The following is a 23,820-nucleotide window of genomic DNA, read 5'->3' on the forward strand; positions in this document are numbered from 1 at the left end:
AGTCTCCCAATACAGCCATTTCTCCAAGAGGTGAACTAGAACCCCAAGGTTAATCTCCTTTTCATGCCCATTTAACCCTTCATCTCTCTACTTTATTCAGGACACCTTTTTTGAGGAGCTGGCTGGAAACAAGCATTCCTAGATAAGTGGGCTTTTCTATTTCTCTTCATATGCCTTTCCCTTTCACTCCTTTCTGTATCTCCATGTTCCTGCAGGTCCCTCCGCTTCCCAACAAACCTCAATGGGAGTCTTATCTCCCTACAAGTAAGATAAAAGCTTGTGAGCCCCATCTTTCCTCTCTTATCTTTGTAATTTCCAAATTCATGTCAATGTAACCCCTTATGATCTATACTACATCAAGAGAAGGGAGCAATACAGAGGCAGGGTGGAAGAGCCCTGACTCTGGAGTCATATTCCTCTTCTAAGGTTTACTACCTGTCTGGCCACAAGTCACTCAGACTCAATGCTCCTCATTTTCTTCATCTGCCAAGTGACCAATTACACTAAATGATCCCTGAGCTCCTTTCCCTATACTATGATACTATATCTGTTCCTTTGTCTTATTGATTAGTCTTTGCATTGCCCCATAATGTTCAACAGCAGAGACCCTTAATCAGTCCTTGCTGACTATGAAAATTCATTCCAGCCCGAGGCAAGAAAGATCTTTCTTTTGGCTTAATAGGAACAAAATGAAAGTTAGAATAGAATTTACCCCAAGTCCTGCAAAAATCCTTTGCAGCTAAAATGGACCCTAGAAGACTTCACTTCCAATTTTCCGTTCCCTCTTTGAACTATGGTTCCTTTCTTTCTCCCCTGTTAGTCTAATTCCATTCTGGGGATACTGTTCTATTCCTGAAGAACAGCTTATCATATCATGAATCATATCATGACTGCTAGGAGGGAATATTAATGAAATCTTGATGAATTCCTTCTCCAGAGAAAAAATGGAGATTAAAAACCTCACTTTTTTCTCTTTTAAAGTGAATCCTGGTCAAAGTCAAACCAAAAGCCAGCACTAGATGGAGATCTTATGATTCTTTGCCTCTGATATTTCTACCCCTTCCAGCCACAGTTAACAGATGTCACTGTCCTGGGGAAGTGAACTCCCAGGCAGACAAGCATGCAATTTTCCTGAAATTAAAGCGACATCTTGTGGCCATAATATGGAAATTCAGGATAAATTCAATTAAATAAATTCTTTATTGACTACCCAACCAGGCACCCCAGACTGTAAGTATGTAACAAAGGTATATGACAAATCTAGTGTACAGTAATTAAGTCAAAACCACATGAGTTGTGTTAGCACTCAATTAGTGAAGTGAAAATGTCTTGGATGAAAGGAAAAAGGAGAGACAACCCAGAAGGAAAGAAACAGCTTGAGATAAAACATAGCTGTAGTCAGAGATTAAGCAAATAACATTTATTAAACAGTCATAAACAATATTTTCTGCCAGGTATTCTGCCTGTCCAAAAACCAACAGTCCCTGCTACCCAGGAAAATACAATTTAATGCCAGGAATGATAGGGTTTTGGATACTAAAAAGTTACATGGCTGCCTACAAACCTACCAGAAGAACAGAAGTTACCATAAATTTTCTGAATGTAGCAAAAAACAATAGATTTGATCTCAAAGAATCTGAATCAGAATCTCATCTTGGTTATGGACTATCTGTCTGGATGAGTCACTAACTCCTCTTCTGGAATAATTTCTTCCTATATAAAATGAAGGAATTAGACTGAATTCTCTCTTAAGGTCCCTTACAACTTTAAATTTGATGAACAAATTATATTATGTGCTTCTGGTATAAATTTTCTGGTACAAAACTTCTGATTATTCTCACTGAAGCTTATTCTTATCATCTAGGGAGCTGAAATTCTAGTTTCTGGTCCTACAACTTTAGTTATATGGTGACCTCACTGTAATCTTGCAAACCCTGAGTGGTTGAGGACCCTTATGACCTAAGTAACACTCAAGTAGGATCAGGCTAAATTTTTTTCAGATTGAAGTGGCTTTTATTGCACCACAGATATACTCCTCAACTTTCTATTCCCCCAGGAAGGACCAGCCTAGACAGAAGCTGGATTCCTAGGTCTGCATCCAAGTATGTGGAATGTCTCATACATTGAGGGAAAGACAGGGTCCTAGAGGCTAATGTGGTCTGGGGCTACTCCTTATGGCACACAAGGATGGCACACAGGCCAAAGAAATTAATTCTAGGAAAACTAGCAGGGTTCAAGTTCATGGTAATGTACTCTAAGGTGAACTCCAAACTTCTTCCAAAATTTGAACTACTCTCCAGAAAAGTCTTAAACTAACTCAATGACCCATAAATGAAAATGTACTCTGAATTCTCAGGTTTTCTTTGGACAATAGGAATAAAATTTACCAATTTCTAAGGTTTCAGGGCAATAAGTGCCCTCTGCCCATGTCAGTTACCTGTCTTTATGCTGCTAGGTCTACACCATATCAGACTATTTGTGATTTTTTCTTCACTTCAGGTAGGATGAAACACCAAGAAAACCTGTACAAAGGATACAGAAGAAGCTTTGAGAAATAAAAGAACCTAATAAGAGTATATTTCAAAGTATGAAGAAAAGTTGGAGAAGAAAAGTAAGGAAGAGAAAGGGATCATGGAAAAAAAAAGTTGGAGTTTATTTTTTAAAATTTTTATACATCATCTTGGGGTTTCTTTAATCCCAGTCTGGGTAGTAATAAGCAAAGAAGATTCCCAGAAGCCAAGACCATAGACCATTATTCTGTCCTAAAATTATATATATATATATCTCCCCAAAGGGCATATTTATATTTACCCTGTAGGTCACAGGGTATATCTTGGAATAGACTCCTATGATTAGACTAACTTCATTTTAAACCATTAAGGTGGAGGGCCTGCAAATAGAGCTGCCATCAACTTCCAAAATTTCCAAAAGGCATAGCTACTAAACCCTGGACCAGGAACATGGACAAAAACTGAATATTCAATGTAAGTCATTTCCTTAGTTTTAAACAGGCTCCATTCCCTCAGGCTCAATTCCCAATCTGGGAACTGGTTGATCAAATCTGTAAATCTGTAAATCTAATCCACATACTAAGGGAGGGTTTTAACTTGCTCAACAAATACTTTTTTAAAGCTAAACACTTTTTACAATGGTATGAAAGTTTTAAATTATTCAGAAACATTTAAAAAGCAGACTAAAATTACCTGAGAGGTCAGAAAGCTTCAAAGGATATTCCTGGTAAGTAGGGTCTTTGCTCTTCAGATCCTAGTGTTGGAATTTGAGAATTGTTAATAGAAGTGATTATGAATATCTTCAATATCCCCAGAAACCAGAACCCAAATTCAGCTAACCCAGGCCTAAACAAATACAATTCAACAAATGTTTACTACAATAATAAATATTTTTATGCCATAGCCAGTACATTTATGGAAGATGTACAAGGTGAAACTATAAAGTACAAGTGGCTTATATAAGCCTGTATATTATCAATATATGAATGGTTGTTAATAAATGCTATGATGATTTAAGTAACTTTAACCTGAGACTACTCATAGAGGCAACTGATTGCTCTTCCATAAAGAATCTCTCAGTGTTTTCAAGAACAAAACATGCTACAGGAACTGCGACAGTATTTCTCCTGCTCTTGCACTACATGAGTAGAGTCCATTATTCCTTGAGATCATAAAAGGTAGATGAGCAGTGGAAAAAGCCTTTACCAGCACTTGAAATCAGACGACCTAGATTGAATGCCAGCTCTAGTTATTATCTAATGTGATTTTGGAGCAAGCCACTTAAATTCATTGAGTCTCATATTCCTCATCTATAAAATGGATTGGAATATATGATTTTAAAAGTTCTTTCAAGCTTTAAAACCTAAAATTTAACATCTTCCTATGATGGCAACTAGATGATACAGTGAATAGAGTGCTAGTCTTAAGAGTCTTCCTAACTCTGGTGTTCAATTCTAATCTCTGATACCTATGAGCTGTGTAGCCCTGGACAAATCACCTAACCTCAGTCTGCCTCGATTTGGGGAGAATAATAACCTCTGCCTCCCAAGACTGCTGTAAAGATAAAATGAGAGAATATTTATAAAGTGCTTTGCAAAACTTAAAGCGCTACAAATGCTATTGTCATTTGTTGTTTCTGTTTTATTGTTCAAAAGTGTCACATGAACACTAGGTTTTTAATACATCAGAGAAAAAGTTGGGATGGAAATATAACTCTACTCCTATCACCTACCATTGAAAATATGCCATAACCAATTTACTTTAAGTAACTAAATGCTTTGCAGTGAGAAGAATTTGATTAGGATACCCCAAGAGATAGATCCCTCCCTTACCCTTTTGATAGTATTATAGAATATAAGGAATCCTTAACAGAAATAACAAGGTATTAAAGAGTTAAATGAATTGAAAATAAGTATTTCTCCACTAGAAGGTATGAAGATGTTACCAGGACAACCAAGATGAAATGAAAAGAGCAACATACTCTACCAAGGGCAATAATTAAGATATAAGTCTGTGAGTCCAAAGTGGAGGCTGTTTAAAACTGAAGAAATGACTTAGACTTACAATGAATACTTCAGTCCATGTCCCAGATCCAGGTCCAGGGCTTAGTAGCCATTTTGCCCTCTGGTCATTTTTGACAGCTCAACTTTTTGGTTTAAATGAAGTTGGTCTTCTCATAGTAGTCTATCCTCCAATAAAACCCATGGCCTACAGGGTAAACTGTACATCTCTGATACCTATCAGATATCTGATACCCTTTGGGGATGTATGTATGTGGGCTTAAACCAGAGTAGTGAAATTACCTTGTAATCATTTTGTATATATTTTGTATCTATCTATATTTGCATCTACATGTATCTATATTTATCTAATTTAGATGTTAGTTCCTAGAGAATTAGGGACTTTTTTTTTTGGTTAACCCAGTACCTATCACATAGTAGGTACTTAAGTGGTTAACTGAATTTACTAATAATCTATCCATATTAATCTTCCTTATGCACTAAGACTGATCCTTCTAATCTTTCTCAAAAATGTTCAATGGTTTCTTAGTATAGCAGAATCAATTATTTGATTTATAGCTCTGTTATCTTAATTATCTTTGTTATTATGAGATTCCTATAGCTTGCTGACTAAAGTCAAGACTCCTTAATTTAGCATTAAAACTGCTCCATAGATTGACACCCAGAGGAAGCTACTGATTCCAGAATATTTATGAAGACCACTGGGAATCCCCATTTTTAGTCCCCAAATTCTTTCATATTAGTTCTGAGAGATGGGAACATCCTTAGGAAAGAATTCAAGAATGGCTGGAACTAGTTCTTGAATGTTTTTTCTGCAAATCCCTTTGTTTCTCTCAATATGTTTGAGCTGGGTGATCTCTAAGGTTCCTTTCAGTTCAAACATTCTATGATTCTAGGAATGGTTCAAGGTCTAGAGTTAGTTCAAAAGACAAAACTGCTTCTTCCAGGAGGAGCAGGGTATGCACATCGTACAAAAGAGGTGATCCAACTGGGTTTAGAAGACAACTCCTAAGGAAGTGATTGTTTCTTAGTTTATTGTATAACCCTTTAGTTATTATAGACTCAGGGAAGGGAGAGTAGGAGTTGTGAAGTTTTAAAAATATATATATAGGCAATTATTTCAACATATTTCTTTTGTAATCCTTTGTATTTTATATCTTTAAAATATTTTGCTAAATGGTCCCTAGTATTCCTTTGTTTTTCTATTTTAGCTTGTGTCATACTTTTTCATATATTTCACCTTTCCTTTCATTAGATTATAAGGTTAACACTGAGAGCAGCGTGTTTTTCTTTGTTGTGTCTGTAGAACCTGGCACAGTACCTTGAATGTAGTACTTTATATTTTCTGAATTAGGAAAGCAACAAGTGAGGTCTGGCCCATGGAAAACAGCTGGGCATGGCCCTCTGTGCTCAGAAAAGATGATGGTACCTAAATCTGCTGGGGTTAATGATTATATATATATATATATATATATATATATATATATATATATATATATATAATAAATCTGCTGAGGTTAGTGATATTATATATATATATATAATAAATCTGCTGAGGTTAGTGATATATATATTAGTGATATATATATCTCACAACTATACTCTGGAGTTCTGGTTTAGAAAGAAGGTTTTAGAGCTCTAACAAACTCCCTGGAAGCTATGAGAATAAGAATTTGTAGACCTAGTCGCAAAAGGCTTTGGAAATGAAAACAGAATGGAATAATTTAGGAGATATGACCAGAGTAATTCTCCATAGTTCAGAGCAGATAAGAAAGCCTCTGGAGTTTAGAGAAGACAGGCAGACTTTCTTGGGTCAGGAGATGAGGCTAGGCCAAAGTTCAAGCACCCTTTCCATGGAAATCCTTTAATGGCTTATTAAAGCCAAGTTTGTACAGGAAGCTAGGATGTGGCCACTGATGTCAACCAAAAGGCAAAGCAGCAATACATCCCTTGGACTGGCCAATAATGAAATGCATCTGCTTCTGGTCAGAAATGAATATACCAAAAACATTTTGTGTAGAATTCTTTGTAGAACCAAGTCTGGGTGAGGAAGATTAGGGCTCTCTCCCCCTAACTTATCTGAACTTTCACTTCAGGTATAGTTGACTTTGTTATATATGGGCTTTATTATGTGGCATTTGAACCCTGGAACTGGTCCAAAGGTTGGGTTTTGATGGGGTAGAAAGGCCTAATTAGTGAAACTGTTGGGGTATATTTAGTAGGTAGAAACTAAAAAGGGAGATTTGCTGTTTAATGTGGAGCAGCCAGAGATTTGCAGCAGTCATTAGGACTGGAGCATGGGGCATGTTTTTGGGAGGTAACAGGAAATTTGATTGGTGTGGCTGTAGAGGGTGGGTTGATAGAATCTAAAAAGATTTAAGTGGGCCTGAAGAAGCTAGCATGTGCAGTTTCAGAAAGTGGTTTGTAGTTCTTAAAGAGATTAAATTGGCATTTTGGCAAGAAACAGTCCATGGTTTATGAGCTTTAGGTCCTAGGCAACAGTGCCACTAGAATAGGATTTTGGTCTCAGGTAGGGAACAAAGTATAATAATGGCTTTTTCCTCCTGTAACCAAGCAGCTGTCTTTTATAAGGCAGCCAGCTACAGGGCTAATAGATCTAGCTATAACAGCTACACACACACACACACACACACACACACACACACACACACACACACACAAAATTATTTAGCTCTAGAGGACAGAACTAGGACCAATGGATAGAAGTTACAAAGAGGCAGATTTCATCTCAGTGAGAGCAAAGAACCTCCTAGCAATTAAGAGTCATCCTAAATAAGTGAATTGGCCCATGAAGCAATGAATTCCTTCCTTTTGCAGGAATATTAGCTGAGGCTAGACAATCACTCAATAGGAATTTTGTAAAGAGGATTCATATTTCAGGAAGAGTTAGTTATACCAGAGCTTCTTAAACTTTTTCTATTTGTAATCCCTTTTTGCCCAAGAAACTTTTACATGTCCCCATTTCGAATCTGAGCCATTTCTGACAGGGTTTGTGCATGTATAGTACAAAGTGTGTACTTAGTGTGTTCAGAACTAAGGCTACAGTAAAGTATCACAATGCAACACTGGCAAGCATTGCTAGAAACATCCGATTCATTAAACATTTGATTTTGAATTTTTGGTCACTGCATTCAGAAACCTTTTACTGTTGCCTAATTTTTCACAACCCCCATAATCAGTTACGTGATCCCATATGGAGTCATGATCTACAGTTTAAGCACCTTTAGGTTATATGAACCCACCCAGTAGTTCTTCCAACTCCAGGATTTTGTAGAAAAAGAGGATGAGATAGCAGAAAGACAAAAATTCATGATTAGTCACTGTGTGTTTGGCTTTATTTTAGATATTAGAGATACAAAACCAAAAAGTGAAATAGTGCCTGTCCTCAAGAAGCTTAATTCCACTGGTGAGCTAGCATATTCAGAAACCTATAACTATGAAGAATAGGATACCATTAACAATTGGGAGTATCAGAGAAGATTTCACAAAGGAGGTGGACACTGAATAGAAGCCTTAAAAAAAAAAAAAAAAGAATTTTGGAAGTGGAAATGAGGAGATATATTCCTATGGGCATGTGAGACACATTTGTGTAAATCTAATAAGGTATAACATGAGATGCTACCTTAGAGTAACTATTATTAGTGGTTCTGTTTGTCTTGTATATAAAGAGTACATGAGAGAAAATAATGTGAATTAATGCTGGAAAGGTGATTTGTAGTCAAATTTAGGGAGACTTTTTAGCCAGGCTGAGGAATTCGTTTTCTCTCTTCCGAGAAATTGGCAGTCACTGAAAGCTTTGGAGTAGGAAGTCACATGGGTAGGCCTTTGCTGATTGAAGATTATTTTGGCAGTTGGGTGGAAGTTAAAGGAGGAAAGAGGAAGGAACAGACTAGAAGCCAGTAGGCCAATTATGTGAACAGGTTAGATGACTTTCTTTAGATAATTCCAAACTGTTTTTCAGAAGAGTAGATTCTTTGATTTTATTGTCCTCCCATATATTAAAAAAAAAAATACATTTTTTACTATATGTACTGAGAATCAGTGAAGTTAAGCCACCAGCTGGATTCTCCATGACTAAAGGTTCCCCTGTGGAATAAGCTTTTTTCTATGGTTGAAAGCATTTTAACCACTTGGAGGATAGTTATTGCTGTCATAGTTGTGGCTGAGACCAGCTGGAGGTTATAAAATGCATCCACTTTGGGGATTGAGTTTCAGTGATGGCATTAGAATAGGATAGAGTATGATAAATGCTTTTTACACTAACCCCCACAGGGTAGACAGAGGTTTCATTTGGATAATAAAGGTAGCTGGGACTTGGATTTAATATTTTATTAATGGATTTATTTGTGAGATACTTTCATAAACACATCTCTTATTTCACATGTATTGTATTTCACCCTCCCCCATCTAAAAATAGGGTTTTATAAACTGATATCGAATAAGTTTTATATGGATTTTAAAATAACTCAATATTAGATTTAACAACAAAATGAATCTACATGTGAATTTTGATGTTAAAAAACTGAATTTAGAATTAGTTACTACTAGTTAGCACATGCTTATTGATGGGATAAAGAAATGTAGAGAAAGGCCAGGTAGAATAGTTGAAAGAACAGTGGCCAAGGAGTCAAGGAAAGTCTTTGAAAATTTTTGAAAAAAGGATTGTGATCAGTCTTATACACTAAGGAAATTAATCTGGGTGAATTTCACAAGCAGCTCTGGCAGCTGGGGTCAGGAAGAACTTCCTGGAGAAGGTGGCACTGGAACTTAGAATAAGGGTAGAGATTCTAGGAGGAGTAAAGGAGAAGGAAATGCACTCCCAACATGGAAAATAGCCTGCATAAGGCAGATGTGCATGGGAGATGGTATATCATGTTGAAGGGACAACATGTAGGCCAGTCTGGCTAAACTATAGAATAAATGGAGGGAAACATAGTATAAGAAACATAGAAAGTAGGATGGAGGTAGAAGCCAGATTGTGACAAATTTTTAAAGTGAAATAAGTTTGCCATTGTTTTTAGAAGCAATAAGGAGCCATTGAAACTTCTTGAGCAGAGGAGTGATGTAGTAACAACTGTGGTTTGGGAATATTTTGGCAGTTTGATGGATGATGTACTGGAATGAGGAGAAACTGGAAGACAGAGAACAATTAGCAGAATGGAGATAACATGGGCTGGAAATGTGATGTCCTGAACTGAACATGAAAGGGTGAGGAGTAAGAGATATCGTAGGATAGGAGGACAGACAAGATTTGTTAATCTGATTGGATATGAAAGAGAAGAGAAGAGAAAGTCAAGGAAAAAGAATGACTGAGTTTGTGAGCTTGGATGACTAGAACAGAAATAGGAAAAGTCTGGAAAACAGATAGGTAGGTCTGAGAGGAAAGAGAATGAGTTTTGTGTTAGGCTTGCTGAGCTTGAGATGTCTAGAGAACCTCCAGTCAGAAATGTCCAATAAACAATTGGACCCAATTCAATACAAAGCAAAAAACAAAGTGCTAAGAGATACAAAGATGACTAAGTCATGGTCCCTTCCTTCAAGTAAAGACAAGAAAGCTTATTTACAAGATCAATGAAAGTTCTCTCTTCCATAGCACAGCATTTAGGAGAACAGCACCTCTTACCACCTGGAAAACCTGTATAAAAATTTTTATCCCTGTCTCTCTTCATTCCAAATAAGTCCCAAGTTTTTCTTTTTCCTTTATGGAGTGTTTACAGTACCTTATTGTAAAATTTGGGCTATTAATACAGTATTATAGATATGTTTTGTGCATTTCTGCCTTCACTTGCCATTTGTGGTTTCTACAAAACTCCAAAAAAAAAAAAAAAAAAAAGCATATTTAATTTATCCCGATATAACAAAATTGCAATGGGAAAAGTCAAGATGTGAAAGGGATAATTTGTAATCCAGGTAAGGGGCAATGAACACCTGACCTGAGGTAGGAGCATAGGAATGAAGATGAGAAATTAAGGGTAGAGAAAGGAGTCAAAAATTCCTCAAAGATAACAAAGAAGAGGAATGTGGTGCTGTTAACAGAACTTAAAAAAAAAAAAAAAAAAAAAACCTTTCTCTTGTACAAATCACAGGATATTATAAGATATGGTCAATTTATCTCAAGAACCATTGAATCTAACAATTGGAAGAACTCTTAGTCAGCTGTTCAAAACATCTAATGTAAGAATCCCCTCTAAATATTAGGCTCACCCCTATCCACTGAACCATCTAGCTTCTTACTCCATCTATGACAAAAATAGAAAACACCTTTACAACAATCCTGCCAAAATGATCACCCAATTTTTGCACAAAGATCTCCAAAGAGAGGGAACCTACTTCTCAAGATGGCACATACTTCTGAGGTAGCTTTACTTGTTAGAAAGTGAGCTGCTGACGGTGGTGTTTATAATGGAGTTTAAATCTTTCTTTCAAAACATCCAGACGTTGCTCCAAGTTCCATTCTCTGAAGTCAAGTCTTGCCTAGGATTACACAGCTACTAAATGTCTGAGGACAGATTTGAACTGAGGAAGTTGTCTTTCTGACTTCAAACTCAGTACTCAATGCACTTTGTTACTACCTACCTTAGATACTCCCTCAAATATCCTGCTACCTGCAAACATATATGCCTTAACTGCTCTTTAAAAAAAAAAAATCCTCACTTGATCTGACTATACCTATTTTTCAACTTCCCTTTGATTTTCAACTACAGGTCATCTATAATAAGTGACTCCCTCTACTTTTTCTCCTCCCACCTTTCTGTAATCCCTTTGTATCCTGAACTCTCCATTCAACTGATATTTGTTCTCCCCAAAGTTACCAATGATATTTTGTCAAATCTAAGTCTTTTCTTAATCTTCAATCTTTCTTCACCTCTCTGCACAGTCTCTTGACACAATCAATCATCCTCTCTCCCTGGATACTCTCCCCTCTCTAGGTTTTCATGATAATTGTCCCTGCTTGGTTCTCTCCCTACCCATGTGACCTCCTCTTCTAAGTCTCCTTTGCTAAATCTTCATCCAAGCCATGCCTACTAATAATTTCTAATCCTCAAGACTCTACCTTGGGTCCTTTTTTTTTTTCTTCCTTCAAAAGCTTCCATTGGTCCCAATTATCATCTCTAAGCAAATAATTCTCAGAGTCCTAAATTCAGCTCTAATGTGCTTCCTGACTTCTAATAGTACATTACCAAGTGATTTTGATATCTTGAACTGGATATCCCACAGGCAACACCAAATTAATATAATCAAATTCCTTCCCTCCTCTGCCACAATGATCTTAAGACACAAATATGACCATGTCGCAATTCATTTCAGTGGCTCCCTAATACCTTCAGGATCAACTGTCCTGCTAACTTTCAGTCTGGTCCCTTCATATTTATGCCCCTGTGCCTCAACGTTCTCCTCACCTCAATCTAGTAGTTTCTTGGACTTTCTTCAAGATTTAGCTCAGTGTTTAGAACTTTTCCTAATCCTTCCAATCCTACTCTCAACTGCTAATCCTTCCTCTGAGATTACCTTCCATTTACATTCTACATATCTGCTACACACATAATTATCTTGTAAGCTCCTTGAGAACAAGACCCATATTTTTGTTTGTCTTTGTATCGAAGTGCTTAACTCAGTTCCATATACAGAGTAGGTTTATGAGACTGATCATGTACAAGTCACTTAGCCTCCCAGTGTCCCAAGCAACTCTATAAAACATTAGGTGGCAGTAGAATTATTATTTTTTTTAAATTTTTAATCTATGCTAAATATTTTAACTACTATATTTTTTTCCAGAAGTGGGATGAAGATATTCAGTCCTTATAAATTCTTTTAAAGCTAGCTACCACAAACAAAAGTTATTTTTCACTAACACAGTACTTATTTATTTGAAGGATCAATGCATTGTAGATGCAAGGATTTACTAGCACCTCTTTTGTGGATTTCAGTACTCTGAAATAGAATTTATCCAGACTTGGTGACTTGGGGGCAGCTAAGAAGAAGAAATTTCTTCATCTTTAATTTAGTATGAAAATAATTATTAGGGAGTTGTAATCTAGCTTCATTCAAAAGACCATTGTTCTTGGCAGGGAAAAGAGCATCTAAGTAACATGTAAGTAATCCGGTTATCTACTGTCCTTTGATAATAATGTTCCTCCTGACATTGGTCTCGAAATGTTAGAAATATAGTATAGATTACGTTAAAAGTCTGTCACCTTCAAATTTCTCTTAAGTTTTTTGAAGGACAATACTTAATTGAAAATGGTTCCCCATTCATCAGGCAGCCAGGATGAAATAGGCTGCCAACAATCTGAAACAGTTCGGTCGGATGAGGCTTTGTGGAATCAGTGGTGGAAGCAAAGAACATTTTCTTGGCTTTTACCATGTATACAGTGGGCTCTCAGTAAATATTTGACGATGATGATGACTATACCACAGCATAAAAATTTAACATCTCTATGTTGCAATCTGTCCAATTCAGAATGGAACAAAAATCACCTTCTTTCCAGTTTCTTCTCTTCCCATTTCATCTGCTGCAGGTCAAAGTTGTGATATAGTGAAAATGAATGTGAAAAGGCTATTTAAGGATTTCGTATTGATAGTAGTAATATGTTCTTGGGGTATGATTGTGTCTCAATTGGCAACAATACTAGAACAATACAGATTCAAGTGCAGACAGAGCAGCTAAGTGAATAATAGAGATCATAATACCAATGTCAGAAGATAAAAACCTATATTAGGATGGTAGCAGTAGGAAAGGAAGAAGAACTGGATCTGATTTTGTACTTGAAAAGCAAAAAGCAAAAAATGACTGGAGGTTGCAAACATTGACAGGTATTGCTAGTGCCACTGACAGTAGTTAACTATAAAAATTAGGAATGGAAGAAAATAACTTTGGTTTCTGACATGTTGAGTTTGTATGTCATCAAAAGAAACTGGCATGAACCAATAAATATTTCAGGGAACTTGTCAGCCTTTGTGTGGTGAGCTGAAATCTAATGAGCCCCTCTAAAATAAAATGGACTAAGATCTCAAGTCCCCCATTCCTGGAGATATTTAAGCAGAGATTAATGACCACTCCCCAAAAATGTTGAAGCAAGGATTCTTATATTCAGTAGGACATTGGGCTAAATAATCTATAAGATCCATTCTTAGTCGAGGAGTGATTTTTTTTTAATTTAAATCTTTTTTTCCAATTAACAAAAATCAATTTTCTTTCCTTCCCACCTCCCTTCCCTACTAGAAATGAAAAACCAACTCTGCCTCCCCCCCAAAAAAAAACACACCTCTTATAATAAACTCCTTCCTGAATTGGCCATGATCAAAAAATATTTATCTCAGTCTGCATCCTGAGTCCATCACCACTCTGACTGGAGGTGAGTGGTATGCTTTATCATGGGTAAGTCTTTATGATTCTAAAAAATAAATCTGAACCATTGAGAAAATACTAGAGTAGAGGATTAGAAGCATAATATTCAAATATAATCTAGGAACCAATTGTATAGAATAATTGAAATCATAAGAATGGATGAGTTAATAGGCTCAAGAAAAACTGTGCCATATTATTCAAGGTCAGTTTAACTACAAATGAGGCTTCGAGTAGAAAAGGCAATAGATTTATAGAAGATCTGTTTTTGAAAACTAGTTTTACTCCTTCAATCTGCGTGATCTTGTGCATATCTATAAAATGAAGGAGTTAGACCAGATGATCCTCAAGGTCTTTTTTCTACTCTAAATCTTCAATCCTATGATCCTACAAATTCAGTGATAAGAGAAATACTGATCGGAGCCAATGAGATATATATACATACATACACAGGAGAGTCATGACAAATACTAATGGAACTTATCCACTTATGGAATTTTTAATCCTTCTATTCCAATCAATATCTATGAAACGAAGGAGACAAATGAAAAAGTTAGAAGTAGATCTCTGCTCACGAAGAACTCTTAAGAATACCTACAGTGTCTTCCCTCTCGCACCAAAGCACTCCATATATCCAGGGCAGGGAAATCAGAATCTGTGGAAGATGAAGAGGACCCAGCTCTTTGCTTAGGCCTGGGTATCCGCCAATCCTGAACACACACTTCTGCCTCAGGCAAGGGCTACTGGGTAGTTTAGGGGAAGGAGGTAGGTAGATGAGAGGTGTGGCTGACTCCCTAGGGAGAAATCAAGGCAGTTGAGCCACAGTCTGTGATGCCTGTGGGAGCCCTGAACCTTTATGGTTTCCTGTGCTCTGGTTGTCCTGGTAACCTGTGGCCTCCCTATTTGTACTGGCACTGTGGTGCCAAGAGCGGAAGCAAAACTGAAGCAGGGGGAAGACTTGTAGGGAAAAATGTGGGTAATGCAGCAACTATGCCATTGCAAGGTCAAGCCTAGGGCAGAGATATGGGGAACAGTTCCTAAAGATTTACGCTATACCTGAAGGAGATAGTTAGGCTTTGGCTGTGGAAAAAGATAAGGATGACATCTAGAAACAGAAAAGGATAATGCTAAGTAGTAGCTAAATCTTTAGAAGAAAAGAATGAGAGTGATAAACATCTCACCTTAAATGGATAACTCAAATTCCTTTACCAGAAAATATAGTCACCAACAATGATATGTACACAAACTCCTACCCTCAAGTTACAGAGGTTTATTAAAAGAAAATAAAATCTTAGACTCATTCAAACCTAGAAAAATCTAGAGACTCAAAGATGGTGAGTGTTTTTAGGATTAACTGAATGTTGAATTTTGTGTAGTCATGAAAAATTAGCAAAGGATTTTAGAGTTGAGCCAAGAAGTAATAAGAGAATTTGATAAGGTAACTTTAGCAGTGTTGAAGATAGGCCTGGAAAGTTAGCAAAGCCTGAGTAGAATGTCGGGAGAGATCTTCCTGATCACTTAAAATCAAGGACATCAAGGAAAAAAGCAGGCTTGTCCAGACATGTCCCTGCTGTCAATAGATTCCTAAACCAACACAGTAGTGCAATTCTTATAATCTCCTCCACTCATCATAGAATTTTAAAGCCAGCAGAGACATTAGAATTTGTTTTGGTTAATCCTCTATAATGCATCAGTTCCCTCCCCAAGTCACCTCTCTCTTCATTAAATTCTCTCAGATTGTTCTGAAGAGTTGTTTCCTCCTACCCCTGTTCAATGTAGACATGGAATTTTTCATGGCTGCTCTCAGATCTCTATTCCAGGAATGGGTTTAGCCTTGTGTTTAAACTCTAATATGCATTTCTATATTTATATATATACACTATATTATACATACATAACAATATACATCATACATATGTATATATATATATATATGTAGAATTATATATTGTATATACATATTCATATGCAGAATGCAATATACAATGTGTGTGTGTATATATATATATTGTAATTTTTCTGTTGACCATATATCCATTTGTACATTTATAGTAGTGTCTTTGTACACACCTAGAGAACAGGTCTATAAATTCTCTATATAGGAGTTTAATTAAACTTTTTATATTTATAATGATAATAATTAACACATGTCTAGCACTTTGAAATCTGCAAATTAATTTACATATATTATCTCACATAAACCTGGGAAACTGATATAAGTGTTATCATTCTCATTTTACAGATGATCATCAGACCAGATTGCCCACTGTCATACAACTAGTTAACTATCAGAGGTAGAGCTAAGATGTGAATCCAGGTCTTTTAACTATGAATCTAATATCACCATCCAATGAAACATGCTATCCCTCATAATTATGATATGGTTAAAGATCTTGGATATCAATCAACAAACATTTATTAGGTGACAGATGCCATGCTAAGCACTAGATTTACAAAAAGAGGCAAAAGATAGTCGATCCTTAACTTCAAGGAGCTTACAACCTAATGATAATAGATGTTAAGAGAAGAAATTGAGGAAGGTTGCTAATTTGAAAAAACTTCTTACTCAAAAATGATGCCTCCTATGTCTTAAGTACTGTGCTTGGGATAGGGAAAAGACAAAAATTAATAAATTCTAGTCCCTGACCCTCAAAGTTTATAGTGTATATAAGCTAAAAAGATGGCATTACATACAAATCTCTTTCTACAATATACCCAGATGACATTATTCAGGCTGGAGGAATCTAAGATATATTTATGAAGATGGCTGAACTGGATCTGTAACTGGGAGAGAGTTAAGTTTAACTGAGCTTGGAACCAGATATGGAATTGGCCTCTGAAGGAAGACTATAGACGCTTGACTGTAGAAGAAGGCAGATAGGAAAATAAATTGCCACATGGAGAATAAGTTCTCTGGTCCTGTATAGAAATAAGATGCTACAAGGAAATAAATTCCTAATGCAGGAAACAGAGAAAGGAAAGGAGATTATTCTAAACAGAGGAAAAGGTTAAACAAAAGCAGGAAAAGGATATTTGGGGAATAGCCACTGATCTAGATTGGCAACATCAAAGAGTGAGTAAAAAAAAAAAAAAAAAACAGAAACCAAGACCAAAAGGTAACTTTGAGGACTCAGCATGGAAGACCCTGAATGACCTGTTGAGGATGTTGACTTTATTCTGTAGACAATGAGGAGCAATGAAGGTTTTTAACCGAAGGAATAATATTATGAGTACTGTTGGAAGCAGGATATTTAGGGTAGAATGGAAAAGAGATTAGATGAGAGGAGAACTGCAGAAGTTATTCCAATAGTCCAATCAAAAGATAAAGGCCAGATAGATGGAGATAGGAAAAATAGAAAAGTCTGAATACAATTGATTTGAAAGAGGAGGGAGGGAGAATAAAAAGGACTTGTTGATTGATTGGACATGAGAACTTTGGTACATGGCAAAGTGGACATACCATTACTAGAAATAAGGGATTTAAGATGAAGAGCTGGTTTGTTTAATGTGTGAGGTTGGTAAGTTATCCAAACATTAATGTCCAACAGGAAACTAAAAAGGTGGGGCTAGAACTAAAGGAAAAATATAACATAGAATGTTGGCTTCAAAGTCAGGAAAACCTGGGTTCAAGTACTCCTTCTAATACATTTTGGCTCTGTGATCCTGAACAAGGTTGACTCTTTTATAGGTTCCCAAACAATTGCAGAGCTGTATGAACAAAGGGAATTTCCTAGTTAAAGAATCTCCTATCATAAAACCAAACTAAGAAAAAAAAAGTATGGAACTAGAGATAGAGATTTGATATTCATTTGGAAAGAAATTATAGTTGAAGCCATGGAAGAGGATTAGACTGTCAAGAAAAACTTATAGAACTAAAAAAGAGAACTGAGAACAAAACTTTGGGAAATGCCCACATTTAGTAGATGGAAAGAATAAAAAAGGAATTCAGGAGTAATCAGAAACATATCTTCAAAATTAGATCTGGGTCAAAAGCAAGAGGTTTCTAGTAGGGCATGGTGAACAGAATTAAACTCTACAAAGAGGTTGTAAAGGATAAAAAGTAAGCCAATTAGATGGTCACTTTCAAGGAAGCATTTTTAGATGAGAAATGGAGTGGAAACAAGATTTGCAAGGGGTTAAAAAGTGAATGAGGAAAGAAAGAAAGGAAAGAGAGAGAGAGAGAGAGAAAGGAGAGAAGAAAAAGGAGAGAGAGGAAGAAAGAAAGAAAAAAAGATTTTTACATCCTTAAAGAGAGATATGAATCAGAGGGAAGAAAAATTAATCACATAAGCATTCATAGAATTTTGGAGGTGTTAAGAATCTTAAAATATTTGATTTTAGTTGAATCCATTAATTTTACAGGTAAGAAACCATATATAAGAAGTGACTTCTCCTGAGGTTAGGAAGTTCATTAATGGTAGAACTACAACTACAAGTCAGGTTTTCTAGTTCCCAGTCCAGTGATCTTTATAGCATAAAAATGGTACTTTATGAAGGAAGAAAAGTGGAAAAGGCTTCAAGTTATGGAGAGATAAGAACATTAATTTTTTTTAAACATGATTATAAACTAAGAAGTAGCATGAAGAAGAGTTTAAAAGAGCTAAAAGAAATGAGCTAGAAAGAGTTGTGGGCTAGAGAATCAACAAAAGAGGAGTGATGCTTATCGGCAAGTATAAGAGTAGAACTGAGGAAAGAAAGAATTTACAGTAGAAGAAGTCAGTGTGAAGTTTTCCTCTAAAGGTGCCCAACAGAACAGAAGAGGAATGAAGACAAAGGATAAAGAGAATGAGACATAGCTACTAATATAGGCTTAGTATATTAGTACTAATATACTAATTAGGCTGACTGAAGGAGCAAAACAGAAAAAGAACAGGGCTAGAATAGGAGAGTAATGGAATTAAGTAAAAACTGGTCAGAATATCCTTGCTTTTAACCAAGGCTGAGATTTAGTGGGCAAAAATGCAGTTTTAAAATATATCAATAACATCAAAATTGAACAAAATTTAAGTGGAAAACAAGCATTTTAGAGTTATCCAAGGAATTAAGTCATCATGATACTTTTTGTCTAAAAGATTTTGATTTTTTTGAATCGGAGATTAATAGTCATATATGTGTTAGTGTTAAAAGAGAATAACATCATGCAAGATTTCAACTTTTGCCAAAAAAAATTTTAGAAAAAGGGTTTGGACCCATGGACCTGTCATTTCATATAAATAGCTCTCAACAAAGAAAGACTGGTAATTATCATTCTACAATTTACAGTTCTATACATTGCCAAGGGCAATGTCACATGGAATCAAGGATTTTAACTCAAAGTATTCTAACTCCAAGATTAGTCTTCTATCTGCTATACCACACTCTTACAGAGTGGCAATTATTCATTTTCTTTTCCCCCCATTATTTTCCTTAAAACTCAATATTTTGTTTTCCCCAAACAAATATTTATTGTTATTTTGTCTAGTTCTGAAAAGTAATCAATTCCCTTAGTAATGAAACTTAGTAGTTTCATTAAGATGGCAATAAACCCACAAATTAATTTAGGTAGTAGCGGCATTTTTGTTATAGCTGGCACAGCCCAACCAAGAAAAATGAATCACTCCAACTATTTGTCTTACTTTATGTAAATCTGAAATGTGTATTGATATATTAAGTCCAGATATATTTATGCATTTCATATTTATGCATTTCATATTTTTGAATAAAATTTCCATTTTTACCTAACCTTTGCTAGTAATATTTTTAAAAGTTAATTATTTTTATAAATTTAATCCATATCTAGGTACTTAAGCTAACAAATGACTTTTTCATTAAATTTTGAGGATTTTTTAAACAAAATATTTTTATCTAAAAAAAAAAAAAATAAGGTCTCAAAATTGCCAAGAAGTCATTGTCATTGCACAATACATGGAAGCCCTGGATCTTTTGCAAAAGCTTTAAAAGAAATTTAAAATGGAATTATTTTATAATTAGTGGCAAAATTCTAAATTGCTTATAAGAAACTTAGGCCATATTTCCATATGGAGTAGGAGAAAAAAAACTTCTTCTGGCTCAGGGAAATTTTCAGATACAAGTTGAGTTAAAAGTGATGATGATTATAGTATTATATATATTATATATTATATATAGTATTATATAGAGTATAGTAGAAGAAAATTATAGGCATAAAATATATATGCAAACTGGAGAATAAAATAGTAAACTAGTATCTCAGCCAAGAAAACTCTAAATGGGTCCCAAAGACCCTAACAAACAGCACTACTGAAGGGACACTACTGAACAAGTATACAATATGCAAAGTGAATTAAATAAAAATTACCATATTAACAGATTCTATATAACAGATTCACCAATGCATACCCAAATCACTGAAAAAGGACAATTCAACATCTACTGAACAGCTACTGTATCAAGCACTAGGGATACAAAAACAAAAATGAAAATAGTAATTGAAAACAATGACTGACAAATATGGTTAACTTATCTCTACTATGTATCATCCCAATACTTCTTTGCTTTGCTCAAAGACCTATAATGAGAAAAAGATCATGTCAGAACTTTTCATGCTAATAATGACAGCTTTTCCTTAACTTGATCCTACCTCTGTGAATCCAAACTTGTTTAGTCATTTCAATTGTTTCCAGATCTTCACAATCCCATTTGTGGTTTTCTTGGCAAACCAAGCTTAACACTGACTATTCCTCAATACAAAATCCCTTATAAAAGAATCAGTCACCACAAGAGTCAGTCTCTATATATACATCCTTCCATACACATTCATAGAATGGCTCCTTCCACCTCAAATGCCAAATTCCAATAGTATCTAAATTCAATCTATCTTTTAAGGCCCAATTCAGTTCCCTTCTCTCCTATAATGTCACAATCACTTATTCCAGCTCATCTTTATCTGTAAAAATCTTTGAAATCATAAACATTTTAAATCATATTGTATTTCATATGGATAAAGACAGCCACTAACTGACAAATGAGTTGTACCAAATAAGTATGTTTAAAAATAGCTGTTTACAGGAAGAATTAGAGATTCCATTTAAAATAACTGTAGACAATATAAAAACCTGAAATGACATGAACTGATGGAAAATGAAGTAAGCATTATAATGTTGTATACATTATAGTAACAATAATAATGATGATCAACTATGAATGAATTCTCAACAATGCAATGATAGAAGACAATTCCAAAGGAGTCTTGATGAAAAAACTATCCACTCCAAAGAGAGAATTAATGGAGCCTCAATGCCCATTAAAACACATTATTTTTCACTTTTATCTTTTCATTAGGTATTGTTTGTATATATACTGTGGAAAACTTTTGCAGATTGAACATGCATAGCCTATATCAAATTGCTTATTGACTCAGGAAGGGAAGAGGCAAGGAAGGTAGGAAGAGAATTTGGAATTCAACCTTTTTTAAAGTGTTAAAATTGTTTTTACATGGGAAAAAACAAAACATTATTCAAAAAAATAGCTGTTTAGAAATATTAACTCCATAGTACGATTGTATATTTAAGACTAGCCCACATATTTACCCCATGAAGTACAACATTGTACAATAACAATATGCAAAACTGAATCACCATACATAATAATCTTTCTATGATTAATAATGCTATGAGTTTCACCCTGGGATGCTAGAAACACATTTTCCCTTCCTGTGACACTTGTACTGTCCCTCCTTCCCCAGCCTTATGATTTTAGTGGTACCTCCCACAGTCTGGAACAGGAATTCCAGAAAGAGGGAGAGGCAGGGAGGGCTTCTGAATGACCTAGAACTGGTAGACATCTTCAGGAGTAACCAGGGGCTATTACAACCTTTTTTTTCCCCTAAGAGCCCCAAAAAAGAAAACACCCCTCCTGCTTCCAACCAGAATTTCTCAATTCAGTCAATAAGCATTTATTAATTGCCTGCTAAGTGTCAGGAACTGTGCTAGGGATGTTGTTAGTCAGTCCTATCCAACTCTTCATGACCCCATGACCCAAAGCATACCACAGTCTCCATGGGGGTTTTCTTGACAAGGATACTGGGTAGTTTGCCATTTCCTTCCCCAGTGGATGAAGGTAAAGGCTAAGTGACTTATCCAACATCACGCAACTAGTGAGTGAAGTGAAATTTGAACTTGTGTCTGATTCTAGGTCCGTATCACTGTCACACTAGTTGTCTTAAACTATATATAATGGGAAGCAAAAGACAATCCCTGTTCTCAAGAAGTTCTGAAAGAACTGCAGCCAAAATATGTCCCCCAAAATCCATTTCAGCTTCCCATTATATACTCCCAAGCAAGCATACCACCTTAATGAGCTATTTTAACAGGTTTTTGTTTTAGCGTTTGCAAAGAAAACCGGGGAGGAAAGATCGACTTCAACAACAAAATGTAGAATAATATAACCAGAGCTTGGAAACTACTATACTGAACTCTGGGTGAAACAAAACACAAGATGAAGAGGGGAAAATGCTCAAGTAGAGGCAGTTAAAGAGACTAATAATTATGACCCTTTGACTAGCCATTCCCAAATAGTCAATCACAGGCACGTAAGACTGGGTATATACGAGTCAAGGACAACACATTTATAATCTTGTGGTAGGTGTTTAATAAAAGCTAGATACTGTCACCCAAGTGAGATTGTAAACTTCTTGGAGGTCAGTGATTAATGGAGGTGGGGAGAAGAGGCAGGCTTTTTTAAAGGCTCGAGCTAGAAACTAGAAGAACGGGTTCTGCCCTAGGGCCATTCACTCTAGCTCTAGCGCCAGCCTGGTCTTTCTCATTCACCTGTGTGTAAAGCCGTAATAGTACCTGCCTTCTCCACCCCGCTCCACCAAATTGTAGATCTCAAGAGATGGCAAAGCTCGGAAGACTAATCAGTGTGCAAATAACAAAGCAGGCAGTTAGGCACCACTTTGGGAGAAGCCCTGAGCAAAAAGAATGCATTTTAAAAACGCCTATTTAATTTCTAAACCTTAAGTCAGGGGCACAGAAGTGAATTTTAACTGCACTGGATTAGTCTACACGACTATCTCGTGATGCCCCAAATCTTCTCCCTACCCACACCCCCACACCCCCTCCCTCTAGCTCCCTAGCCCACTCCAGTCTCTACCTGGCCTCCCTTCTTCCCCAGTCCCCCCGCTGAGTCCCCGCCTACCCGGCCTACAGGCAGTGCAGAAGCCAGGAGTCCAGGGGTGACTCACCCGGAGGGCCAGCCGGTCCGCCTGCAGGCCAGGGGGCCGGAATGTGCTCACTTCCTCACAGCAGCCGCGCACCTGCCCTGGATTCCTGGAGCACCGCCCGGCCCGGCCCGGCCTCCGGCGGATGTTTTGCTTGTCCCCGCGGGGCCGGCTCGTGCCAACCGCCCGCTCACCCTCACCACCACCACCGCCCCCAGCACCGAGAACTAGCACCGCGTGAGCCAACCGCCAGCTCACACCCCCACCTCTCCCTCCCTCCCGCACCGCGGATACAGCGCACGCCAACGCCCCCAACCGAGCACAGGTTCTCCGTGCACGCCCACAGTCCTTACCCCCACTAACGGTCTCCAAATACACAGAGCAGTCTTCGGTAGCCATCGTTCTGCTCCCCCAACTATATACACCAAAGACGCCATACCACTCCTCCCCCACTGTGCATCCGCAAAGCCAACCCCAAACACTTCCTATCCCAAGCCACAAGCTGATACACAAACATACACACAGCCAGTGAGAAGACCCCCATCAGCACCTTTCCAATTAGACTCGACATACAAACCTCTCTCAGGATGCAGATGCTCAACCCTCCGGCATAATAGCTACCTACAATCCCCGCTCTTGCCCCTCACTCACCAACCCATATACCCTCACAATACCTCACACGTCCGGTTTTAATAGGCCAACAAGAACTCAGATCTCTAGATTTCCCCTTAGACAAACCTCTGC

General features: G+C 36.7%; 1 long non-coding RNA gene across 1 annotated transcript; it reads right to left on the reverse strand.

Moving 5' to 3' along the window:
• Positions 1–1,405: 1,405 nt before the first annotated feature.
• LOC127540432 (uncharacterized) lies at positions 1,406–5,964 on the reverse strand. The gene is made up of 2 exons (XR_007948142.1): positions 3,204–5,964; positions 1,406–2,522 (listed from the first exon to the last, which is right to left on the reverse strand). It is a non-coding gene; the product is annotated as an uncharacterized LOC127540432 (long non-coding RNA).
• Positions 5,965–23,820: the final 17,856 nt, after the last annotated feature.

The sequence above is a fragment of the Antechinus flavipes genome, chromosome 1 (genome assembly GCF_016432865.1).
Source record: "Antechinus flavipes isolate AdamAnt ecotype Samford, QLD, Australia chromosome 1, AdamAnt_v2, whole genome shotgun sequence".
Classification (NCBI taxonomy): Eukaryota; Metazoa; Chordata; class Mammalia; order Dasyuromorphia; family Dasyuridae; genus Antechinus; species Antechinus flavipes.